The following is a 12,693-nucleotide window of genomic DNA, read 5'->3' on the forward strand; positions in this document are numbered from 1 at the left end:
TCCTCCTATGACACGTACCTGTTCAATGTGTATATTTAGCCCACGCATTTAGGGTAAAACCTCTGTCCTCCTTTTCCCCGAGGGAGGTGCCTGCTTTTGGTCTCATCTCAGCCAGAGTCCGCTTCCCAGCCTGCCGGTTGCAACCTATCATGAGAAATAATATTCTCCTTTCCGAATTTACAGATCTGGTCATTTTAAGTTGACACTCTTGATCATCAAACGCCTTGAAACAGTTCTTGTATTAGTATTATCTTCGTAGTGGGGTTTCAGATTTATTCACAGCACACTCAGTTGTGCATTTGAATGTGTTTCTGGATGTAGACAGGGGTGTGTGGTGGAGGGGCTTGAGTGAACTATTTAGTCCAATGTGACAAGCTAATACGGTGCCTTTGGGTGACGCCTCCTCTCCCAGGATCCCCTGCCACAGAGATGTGATTCCTCTGTACGCTGGTACAGTGGCAGAGCCTACTGGCTGCTCCTGTTGACTCACGTATACGTTTTGCAGATATATTCTCCAGGTTTGTGGCTTGCCTTTTCATTTTTATAACAGAGTCTTTTGAAGAATAAGAGGTTTTCGTTTTGATCAGGTCTGATTAGCTAATATGTTTTTATAGTTCATGGTTTTTTGTGCCCTATTATAAAATCTCTGCCAAATTCAAAGGTAATAATATTTTCTTCCAGAAGTTTTATAATTATAGCCTGTCCATTTAGGTCTGGATCCATTTGAATTAATTTTTGTATATGGTGTAAGGGGTCAGGTCTTTTTGTTTTTGTTTTCATATAGCTATCAAGTTGTTTTTATAAAAAAGATTATTCTTTCTCCAAGGCAATTAAATGCTTTGGCAACTTTGTTGAAAATCAATTGACTACATATGTGGTTCTCTTTCTGGAAACTCTATTCTATCCCATGTATCTATGTATCTATATTTATGCCAATGCCACACTGTCTTAATAACTGTAGCATCATAGTAAGTCTTGTATTCAGATAGTATTAGTCCTCCAACTTTGTTACTTTTTTTTTAACATAGCTTTAGGTATTCTAGGTCCACTGTATTTCTACATAAATTTCAGAATTAAGATAGTTAAGGTGATTTACTCCTGTAATCCAAGCATTTCGAGAGGCAAAGGGCGGAGGATTGCCTAAGACCAGAAATTGAAGACTAGCCTGGGAAGCATAGCAAGATCCCATCTCTAAAAAAATTTTTAAAAATTACCCAGGCTTGGTGAGTGAGGAAGGGGGTATAATGGGATGTGACCAACCTCCTGTGTCATCATCTCATCATGGCTGGGAAACAGTTGTTAAAAAGTTTTGCTGGAGTCTCTTTGGCCAAGAAGGGTACATTCAGTGTATCAAGAGTTTAGGATTTTATTTTTACTTCACAGGGCAATGAGTGGCAGGCACTAAGTGCAAGATGGTCACAGGGAGGGGCTGAGTCTTGATGGATGGGCAGGATGTGGGTCAGGCAGGTAGGAGGGGACGTGTCAGATGGGGAGAGCCACCTGAGCAAGGGCACTGGGTGAGGACGTGCACACGGCGTTTCAAGGAACAGTGGGAAAGAGCCGGGCAGAGGCTTCTGTTGACAGCAGAGCCGTGGAGCCCAGTTGCTTGGCGTGACCCAGGAACTCAGCCGTGAGCGAGCCGTCTACAGGCCTGCACTTGCCCTCTGGAAACTGTGCAAACAGAAAGCCGGAGAAGGTGGCTACCCAAACGCACGTCAGTTGGTCTCTCAATTAAAAAAAAAAAAAAAAAGAAAAAGGAAACTTCAAGTGGCCCAATGACAGCTTGCAGAGCAGCAAACAACTTTAACGTGTCACTTGGGGAAACCAAGCCTATTCTTAAGGTCAACTATGATGCACTAGAGATACTAATAGTCATTCCTCTGTGGTCAACATAAGGAAATCATGGACTGGGGGAACAAAAGAGTTCTTCTTTTCTACTGTGTATTCACTCCCTGAAGAATATGTACTGGAGTGAGCTTGGGGAACTGGCCTGGCTCACATGTCACATCACCTCTTGTGGACCAGCTGCTTGGCCAGGCAGAACATCTTGCTCAGAGGCCACAAAACCAGGAGGGTCATTGGTAGGTGTGGCTCTGATGCCTGGGCACAGCCTGTCCCCTCCCCAACAAAGCTGCTTTTAATTAATTGTCCCTGTCAGGCATGTGATCTCTCTCGCTCTGACCCCAGCTTCCCACCATGGGATGCACCCCGGCATCCTGTCTGCACCTGGAGTGCCAGCGTGTCTCAGGGGGTGCTGGTTTGTGAAGCCCGCTCCACCCTTCCCTCCACGTGGCATGGAGACTGTGAACCGCGGGACTAGCAGCTTTGAAGAGCAGGAAAAAGGGTGTCTGGGCAGGACCACAGGCAATGTCAGCCAGGGCAAGCCCAGGAGACTGCAAAGTGGTTCCCACACTGGTTATACATGTGGGTCCCGCCTTCATCCCCAAATAAAAATGCGATGACATTTTAGATGAATGACACCAATTAATACTTGAAGAAGAGTGTTATGGGCTAAATGGTGTCCCCTCAAAACTTACAGGTTGAAGTCCTAACACCCAGTGCCTCAAAAGGAGACTGTATTCGGAGAGAGGTTCTTTAGAGACATGATTAAGTTCAAATGAGGCCATTGGGTGGGCCCTAATCGAACAGGGTGGCCTCATAGGAAGAGGAAATTTGGACACAGAGACACCAGGGGCACGAGTGCACAGAGACCACAGGTGAGAACAGAGAAGGCATCTGTCTGCAAGCCAAGGAGAGCAGCCATAGCAGCAACCAAACCTGGCAACACCTTGAACTTGGCGTTCCAGCCTCCAGGACTGTGAGAAAATAAATTCCTGTGGTCTTTTGTTATGGCAGACCTAACTAATACATAGTCACAAATGTAAGAAAAATAGTACTTATAATACTGTTAGGTAGTACTATTAGGTAAGTAGTACTATTGGGTAAGTAGTATTTATTAGTACTTAGAAATGTTTACAGGAATTCTAGAAGCCTTCTAATAACTTCACCACCCAAAGGGTGTCTTGGGGCTCCATGTCTGGCATCACCCAGAGCAAGGACACCTGGCCTCCTCTCCCCACTGTGCAGGCTCCAGCAGCCAACAGCCACACCCCTTCACCACCCTGACTCTGATCTCTGAGCTGTCATCAAGGTCTGAAGTACAACATTGGGTTTTTCTGGCCCTTCCCTTCGTCATTCCAAATGCTCCAAAATTCAGGTTTCCTCCACTCCAGGAAACAGAAGAGAGCTGACACTTGTTGACTACCAGCTACTATTCACCTGGCACTTTCCATACATCACTTCCGTCAGCAGGTTCTAGCAAGACCCCGTCTATGCATTGGGACCAGTTGGAGGACACCTCAGCTCTCAAGAAGCCATTGTGGACTCACATTTGCGTGGAGACTGGAGTGTCCTGTGGGGAAATCTCTTGCCTGTTATTCATGGTTGGGTCTGGGACATGCCCAGACATGCCTGCCAGATTTGGGGGCCACTGGCAGGGAAGGACTTAGAGGGGCTGGAGGGGACACTGACTCTAGGCAGCTGTGACCCAGGCTCGGCCACAGGCTGCAGGGGAGAAGTGGTTTGGGTTTGCTGTTGCAGTATCAGCGGATCTTTCCTTAAGCCTGCCATTCTAGAAACGCTTCAAAATCGAAAGAGCCTTTTCACTAAATTCTGACTCTCTGGGGCTGTACCAGGCTGTGGAGTTCACTAATTGACTATAAATGATGGAGAGAATATTTTCTACCCTCATCCCCCTTCTCCAAGAAATTACTGTAAGTCCTGAGCCTGGGTTAGTGTACACTGAATACACTGCTCAGTGAGTAATAAGTACATGGTAGATGTTTGCTAAGTCAACCAATGAGTCGAGCTGTCTGGCATGATGAAGTTCAAGACCTCTGCTGTTTGTGAATCTCCAGACAGTTCCACGCAATGACAAAGCTCAGTCTATCAGCAGGTGCTGAATCTCAGCTTCAAGTGTCACCTGGCAGAGCCCAGCAGCTGGCAGTGGGGTCGGGGTGTGGGGATCGCAGTGACACTGAGCAACATCAGGACTATCTGTGCAGCCTCCTCTGGGAAGGGAGATTCCTCATGAGTAGAGGAGCCCCTGCAAGTCAGGTGGCCACTGCTGCATACTCAGCATGTTGCGTTCTGAGACACTAGGCTTATAATTTGCATAATCCCAAGTTAAGATACATGTTTTCCCCATTTGACGGTTAAATAAACTGTTGCTCTAATAATACTGAGTAATAAGCAACCACAAAGTCTTAGAGGCACATAGCCTTATGTGTGTATTTCTCACCCAGGCCCCTGTGGGTAGGGGGACTCCAGGGACCTGGTTCCAGGCCATGGGTAGGTCCAGGTTTGGTCCCACATAGTTTTATTCTTCTGATATCAGTGGGAAACTGAGGCATGTTTGTCTTAAGTGAGACCAGTGTCTGCCACACCCAAATATGCCACTTTGTTTTGGGGATTATTGAGAGTCAATCGAGGCAGAAGAGTTCTGTGCCCTCCCCTTTTCTGCCTACAAGCAGGACACACACCTTCCTTGTGAACTTGTCCTCCTTCCTCCTACCAGGAAGAAGAGAGAGACCCGTCACCAGAGGTGGAGGGTCAGCACCTGCAGGAGTCTGCACAACACGCCTGACTCCAGTGACTCCCTCTCCCCTTAGTGTCCTAGTCACTTCCCCAGGAGTCATCGTTCTTCCAAGCCCAAAGCCCCTTTCCTTTGCTAAAATGGCATTAAGACCCTGAGTCTAACAAGCTGAGTTTAATGTCTTTCTGTGAACTCCTGTGCAGGTAAAATATTCATAAAACTTGTATGTCTTCTGTCAATCTGTCTTTTGTTACTTTAATTCTCAACCCCTGGGAACAAAAACATAAGAGGGTAGAGTAAAAGTCTTTCCTCCCTGACAGTCTCATGGCAAAAATGCTCAAAAGCACAACTAACTGTGCAAGCACATCTGAAGGCTTCGGTCGGGTCACTTCCACTAATGTCCCACTGGCTGAAGCTGGTCCCGTGGGTAAGCAAGAGACAGGGCTGGGAAGGGCAGGCCTCCCTGGAGGTGGGAGGGGGTTTGTTCCCAACTTCCAAGTGTCTGACTTCAAAGCTACAGGAGGTTTTTGCAGCCTTTGTGGAAGCCCCTCCTATGCATTGTCCTGGCTCATTGTTTTACACTCCAGGAAGCAATTGATTAGGTACTTTTGTCCTAACACTCTAGTCTTAGTTCTTTGGAATTTTGATTTATAAGGCCAGGGCACTTCTGGGTCACAGCCAGCCCTCCTGTGATGCAGGCAGGGAGAAGGTGCACAGGGGTAACTGCAGAGGGACTGGGCAGGAGTGAGTTCCTGTCTTCCCACCAAGAAGCCTGCAGTAAGCGCCTCTGTGGGTGTCCTGGCAGATCACATGAAAACAAGCCCCCAGAGCTGAGCATGTAACTGTGGCCCCACAGTGCTGGAAGAATTTGACAGCTTTTCATTATTTCAGAGGATCGTCTACCAGCAGGTACAGCTGGATTAATCAGCACCGTGTCCTCGCAGACTTAATCAGCGGCTCCTTGTCAGAACTCAGCTTCTTGGTAAAATCAGACTTAAAAAATGTTCTAAAGTGACATCCTCATTTTCAGAGACTCCTTATGCAAACCTGAGACCCACCTCTCACCTTCTGAAGAGAGTCAAGAGAAGAGAGTCCAAGGGGTTCAAGAATGCCCTTCCCCTGTCAAATGAAGATGGTGTTGATACTGGCTGACACTCAGCACTGACTGTATACAAGGCTCAGGCACTGATAAGGTTGTGTGATCATTATCTTACTTGATCTCCTAGGTACTATACTTACCCCCATCTTGCAGCTGAGGAAAATTAGGCTTAAAGAGATTGTGTGACTTGCCCAGGGTCACAATGCTTACAAATGGTAAAACTAGGAAATAAACTCAGGCAAAAGAAAAACTGTGCTTTTAAATATTCTGTACTAAATTTCTATGTTAATTTTAATTTTAATGAACTATTTCAAGCATGACAAGTATAGAAAATAATACTAGTGTACCCACCAACCAGTTTGATAAAATGTTACCTTTTATGTTACCTTTTTATTTGTTCTTTTCAATCATTGGTTTTAAAAATATATATATTATTCCCTTAGAAAATATCCCATAAGCATTTCCCCAGTCCTATCACCCTCCCTCTATGCCCAGAGGTAACCATTACTTGAATTTAGTGTTTCTAACTCCCATATATTTGTTATATTCTTACTACATATGTAGATAAGCAGAAACATTACATAGAATTATTTTAATTTTTTAAAATTCTATTTAAATAGTATTCTTCTAAAATTTGCTTTTCACTCCCCTGTATGTGTTGCAGTTTATGCATGTGGATACGTATAGGAATATTGCTATAGAGTATTCCATTTTGTAATAATGCTATTGTTTATCCATTTTCCTGTTGTTTCTTGTTAATACAAATAATAGGTCAGTGGATATTTTCTGTGCACCTCTTTATGCAGGTATGCCAGAAGTTTTCCAGAATGTTTAGCAATAAAGTACAGTTAGTACTTTAGTACTAAAGTACTAATAAAGTACAAAGGGCAGGCATGTTTTCTGCTTTACTGCCATGTAGTTTTCCAACGTGGAAAGACCAATTTACACTCCCACCAGGAAGGTAAGAGTCTTCTCCACATCCTATATCGTCACCTGTACTTGGGACTGTCGGAATTTCAAATAATTTCCAATCTATTGACAGTGAGGTGGCAGCTTATTTTGATTTATAGTTTCCTCATTATTAGAATGAGCTTTTTTATTATGTTGAGTGGCCATTCATGTTTCTTCTGTGAATGTTTTAATTGTATTTTCTGCCCATTTTTATACTAGATTTCTTTTTCTTCTTGATTTCAAACTCTGGATACTAGTCTTTTCTCAGTTACACATGTTGAAAATACATTCTCCTCATGTTACTTATCTTTTAAACTTTTTATGATGCATTTTACTGTATCGCAAATTTTAATTTTACTATAATCAATTTACTGAATGTACGTATTAATCTTTCTTTTGAAAGATGATACATGCACATAGCTCAGAATTCAAGAGGTAAAGTGAAAAGTCTCTTTTCTGTCTCTTCAATCACGCCATTCCCCTTGGTCTCCTTCCAGAATTACCTGTGCACATAAAAACAGATTTTGACTTTTTAAATCCAAGTATTAGAATACTGTGTGCACTGTTATTCATCTTGGGTTTCTTTTTTTCTTTACTACGTATGCTGGGGGTTATTCCTCATTGGTACTATAAAAGAGTTTCCTCATTTTTTTTACAACTCCATAATGGCCCATGGTATGAGTGTACTGCAATATGTGTTTAACCATTTCCTTGCTGGTTAATATTTAGTGGTTTCTTTCCCATCTTTTGCTATTACCAACAAAGTTGCATTGAGTAACCTTGGTCTTTTATCTTGGCATATGTGTGTATATGTCTGGGGAACACATTCCTCCATATGGAAATATATATGGCCAAAGGGTTTGTACCACTGTGATTTTGATAGATCTTGCAGATTCCCTCCACAGGGGTTGGAAAACTTCACTCCCCACAGCACTGCAAGAAAGTCTGTTTCCTCCATGGAGAACAATACCATAAATCAGACTTCTGGATTTTTACCAGCCTGATAGGTGGAAAATGGGATCTCAGTGTGGTTTTGATTTGCATTTCTGTTACTATTAGTGAAGTTGCACTTAGGGCACAGAAACTGTATAGTTTTGGATTTTTAAGACCACTTATGTATACTTTTCTGTGATTTTTCTGTTCATATCAAATTATTGGTACTTTAGTGATTGGCAAAAGTTCTTTATAGGTGAAACTAACTCTTTGTCTGTGACATGAATTGTAGATTTTTTTCCAGTTGGATCATTGACCTTTTGCCTATACTCACAGTGGATTTTCTTAATTTATTTGTGTTTCATGTTAGGATTTGAGCTTTCTCTGCTTGTGTTAGGTGGTTCCTTGATTTGATGTCATCAAAATATTTTCCTATATTAAAGAAAATTATAATATTTTGCATTTTTACATTTAGGTCTTCAACACATTTGAAATTGAATATTGTTCCTGGCATGAGGTAAGAAAGCAATTTTATTAATATTTTATTGTGTATATACATAACTAGCTGTATCATTTATTGAATGATCCCTGTCGTCCCAACAGACCAGTGCTGGTACTTCTGGAGACGGTAGCATTTCCATGTATGTGAGGATACCTGTGAGTTCTCCTTTCTGCTCCTCTGCTCTGCTCCAGCGCCGCATGACCATTCCCACCAGGAACACACGGGAAAGGCTCATCTGTGCATGGCCCTTAGGAGTGCGTGGGGGAGGCCAATGGTCCCGTGGGGCTTGGGCCACTCCAGTCCAGGAACAGGGACTCACCATCATGAAAATTTCAAGCCTCCCAAAATCCATCTGAAAACCCCCCTGATTTTACAATTGTTTTGGAAGAGCAAAGGCACAAAGAGTAGTTAAGAAAACCTTGGAGAAAGACAAACAGGAGTGACTTGTCTTATCAGACAGATCATTGAAATTTCATCATCTTCTTTTAAGGCTTTCATGAAGTTTTATAATTTTTATCCTACAGGGTCAACAAATCTATTGTTAAATCTGTTCTGTGGTATATTACTGCCCTGTGGCTGTTGTACACTGTGCTTTTCCCCTTGCTGAAAGAGTGAGAAGATCACAGTGATGATAACAATAATGGTGCCCAGCTGCCCCTTACGTAGCCGAGCACTGCTGTACGGTCTGTCCACACTGTCACACATTTCATCTCCAGAACAACCACACTAAGTGTTTCTATGATTACTCCTGTTTTAAAGAGGAAGAAACGGAGGCACTGAGAAGTTAATTCCTTTGCCCAAGGCCACCCAGTGGGTGGACAGCAGAGCTGGGATGGAAGTCCCACCAGTGTGGCTTTGGAGAATGATTTCTGAAAGATGCTAAACCCCACACAGCCATGTTCCAGGGAACCTCTGAGACAGAGGACACACACTCTGTGACTCAGCTGCAGCCACGTGTTTTCCAACCTTACTCAAGGCTCACGGCAACCCTGCACAGGGAGGATTATTATTCCTGTTCTTAAAATGCAGAAACTGAGGCCTGGAAAGATGAGTGACTGGCCCCGGGTCCTCTTGCAGGGGACGTGGAGGTGAGGGGAGCCCCCTGCCTTGTGCCTAACCCAGTGCCCTGCTGGTTCTCACCTGCTGGGAGCCGGTGGGTCCTCTCTCTTCCATGAGGTCTCAGGAGTGGGGGTCTGAGTAACCCCAAGCCAATGCTAGCTCCCTAATGACAAGCATGAACACAAATGAGGCATAAAAAGAAAGTGTCTCATCTTTATGAGTGTGTTTAAAGCACGTGTTGTCAGCCCTTCACTGTCTGAAGAGGTTAGTGAAGAGTGGGAAGGTTATGGGCTGACCTCCCTCCCGGGCCTGGAGGGACCGCCCAGGGCAGCCACGGAGCTCTATCAGTCAATCGACAAACTCGCAGCGAGTGGGAATCGTGTGCAAGGCACTGGGCCTCCCACACCTGGTGGGCTGCCGGGTAGCTGCTCTGTGGCTGCTCAGGGGACGTGCCAATCACACACAGGAGCCCCATCTGGTAAGAGGTGGCCGTCCTGGGGAGGGGCGAGAGAGCTCCCGGAGCACCGCAGCCGTGACGTGACCTGCTCTCAGCTCTCCAGGTTGGTCGGGGAAGTGGCCTAAATATACGTTTAAGGTCACGAGTGTCACCTCTGGAAAGTAGACTGTTGAAGATCTGAGATCTTATGATCTCCTCCAAACAAAGCCAGGAGACTCTGGCTCTATTTTAATTATGGTTCAATAATACTTTTTACCATTTACAAAAATAACATGTAAATTACAGAAAAATCTGGAGAGTACAGGGAGGCACAAAAATCTCCGTGGCTGGGATCTGTCATTGCCAGCAGGTGTGCACTCTCAGGCACTGCAGATAGGTAGATGGATCAATAGACGGGTAGAAAATACTGCTTTGTTATCTTTGTGACTTACCTCCTGTTTTCAGGTATCAGAACAAATTTGCATGTCAAACAATTTCTTTAGCATTCCTTTACTGGTTGAATTGTATTTCATTCCATGGGTTTATTGTATTTGGTTTATTCAATTCAATTCATCATGCTATACACTTTAAAACAAACTAATAAGTAAATAAGTAAATGAGTCAAATGACTCTCAAACTGGCACTGGTATTATATAAAATATTAGTTCTCTTCTGTTGATAATTTATTGAGCTGGGGGTGGTGGCTCATGCCTGTAATCTTCCTGCTCTGGGAGGCTGGGGTGGGAGGATTGCTTGAGGCCAGGACTTTGAGATCAGCCTGGGCAGCATAGCAAACCTCAGCTGTATAAAAAATTAAAGAAAATTAGCTGGGCGTCGTGGTGGTCACCTCTGGTCCCAGCTAGTCAGAAGAGTGAAATGGGAGGATCGCTTGAGCCCAGGAATTGGATTCTGCAGTGAGCTATGATCAGACCCAGTGCCCTGTAGCCCGAGTGACATAACAAGACTCTGCCTCAAAAAAAAAAAAAAAAAAAAAATTATTGTTGGCCAGTGTGCTATTTCAGTTCAACTGGCTGAAATATACATAGGCAAGAGGAGCTCCGCTCTGAATTAGTTGGGCCACTTTTGGTTTGTTTTTATTTTTCATTACAATTGAACTAAACTGTGTTTCCACTGATATTTTAGCCTTTAATAGAGAATGTGTGGACTTTGTTTTTTTGTTTTTTGTTTTTTTTTCTGAGAGAAAATCTCTCTCTGTTGCTCGGGCTAGAGTGTTGTGGCATCGGCCTAGCTCACAGCAACCTCAAACTCCTGGGCTCAAGCGATCCTCTTGCCTCAGTCCCTCCCAAGTAGCTGGGCCTATGGCATCTGGCACCATGCCCAAATTTTTTCTATTTTTAGTAGAGATGGGGTCTCGCTGTTGCTCAGGCCGGTCGCAAACTCCTTACCTCAAGCAATTCTCCCACCTTGGCCTCAAGAATGTGTGGACTTTGAAGCCATACCATCCGGGCTGAAGTGCTGGTTCTTATACTCCTTAGAAATCTGCCTGAACAAGAGATTTAAGTACTTTGTGCCTTAGTTTCCCTATCTGTACAACAGGAATAAGAACACCTACTTCATAAGCTGTTGCAAGGATTAAAAGATAAAACAAAGATCGTGTACCTAAGGGCTTAGCATATAGTAAATACTTAGAAAACTTTAATTATCTGTTTCACTTTTCTTAGCAGCAAATCTGCTGTGGTTTGTGTATTATAAACATGGAGTCCTTCCCAAGTGTTTTATTTATAAATTCAAGTTTATTGATTATGTTGAATTACAGTGGGGCCTTATTTCAGTTAAATACTCACTGCAATAAAATGTGAATACATTTTGAGCACTGTAGAATACTATACCGTCACTATCAGGTTGGATAAAACTTTTCACATTCAGGAATATTAGAAAAACAAACAGAGAAGATAAACGACCCAAATGGTAGAAATCGTATCAGTGCCCTCTGCAGATATTGCCCTTGTGTGTGGTCGCATGCACTGAGCTCCTACTAGGGGATTCGGATGTTACCATAATGGTTTACATCATTCGTCCTTCCCACTGCATCTTAGAAATTCAATCATTTTGAAAGCATCACTCAACTTAATTTTAATAAAATCATAAACGGAGAGCAGTTCCCTCAGTTACATACAGGGCGAAAGTTCTAGAAATCTTCCTCCCTATCTTTTGACATGCTGAGCAACCTACCCTGGCCTCTCCCCTTGTTCCCAGACCATTCTAGTTACTGATCCTTTGCAGTGTGGGAAATGCCTTCTTCCTGTCAGTCACCTGTCTACCAGCTTTGTCTGTGGTATTCTTTCTTGAACATAAATCCTTCATTTTTGAAGAAGGAAAATATATTTATTTTTGTATATTGTTTAAGAAACCTTTCCTCATTCAATATGTGTAAGATTTTCTCTTACATTTTCTACCACTAGTCTTGTATTTTAACTTTCACAGTTAAGTTTTAAATTAATTTGGAGTTTATTTTATTTATTTATTATTCATTCATTCATTCATTTATTTAGAGACAGGATCTCATTCTGTGACCCAGGCTGGAATACAGTGATGCAATCATAGCTCACTGTAACCACAAACTCCTAAGCTCAAGGGATCCTCCTGCCTCAGCGTCCCATGTAGCTGGGACTACAGGCACATGTCACCATGCTCAGCTAATTTTTAAAAAAATTTTTTGTAGAGACATGGTCTTGCTATATTGCCCAGGCTGGCCTTGAACTCCTGGCCTCGAGTGATCCTCCAGACTTGGCCTCCCAAAGTGCTGGGATTGCAGGCTTGAGCCACTGCATCTAGCTGGAGTTAATTTTTTAAATAAAGGACATAAGATACAGTTTTAATCTTATTTTTCTATCTATGATTAGCCAATATACTAACTCTATCTACTAAATATTCCATACCTACCCCAGCTGGTTTGTGATGCCTCCTTATCATGTACCAAATTTCCATATGTACCTGGTCTTCTTCTGGGCTCTCTATTCTTGTCCATTAAACTATTCATCTATTCCTACGTTACCACCTCATTGTTTCTGTTATTATGGCCATGTAGTACAGCAGTATTTGCTAGGTTAGTTCTTTTTCCTTTCCTCAGACTTTCCTTAGCTATGCATGGATTTCCC

The sequence above is a fragment of the Lemur catta genome, chromosome 4 (genome assembly GCF_020740605.2).
Source record: "Lemur catta isolate mLemCat1 chromosome 4, mLemCat1.pri, whole genome shotgun sequence".
Taxonomy (NCBI): Eukaryota; Metazoa; Chordata; class Mammalia; order Primates; family Lemuridae; genus Lemur; species Lemur catta.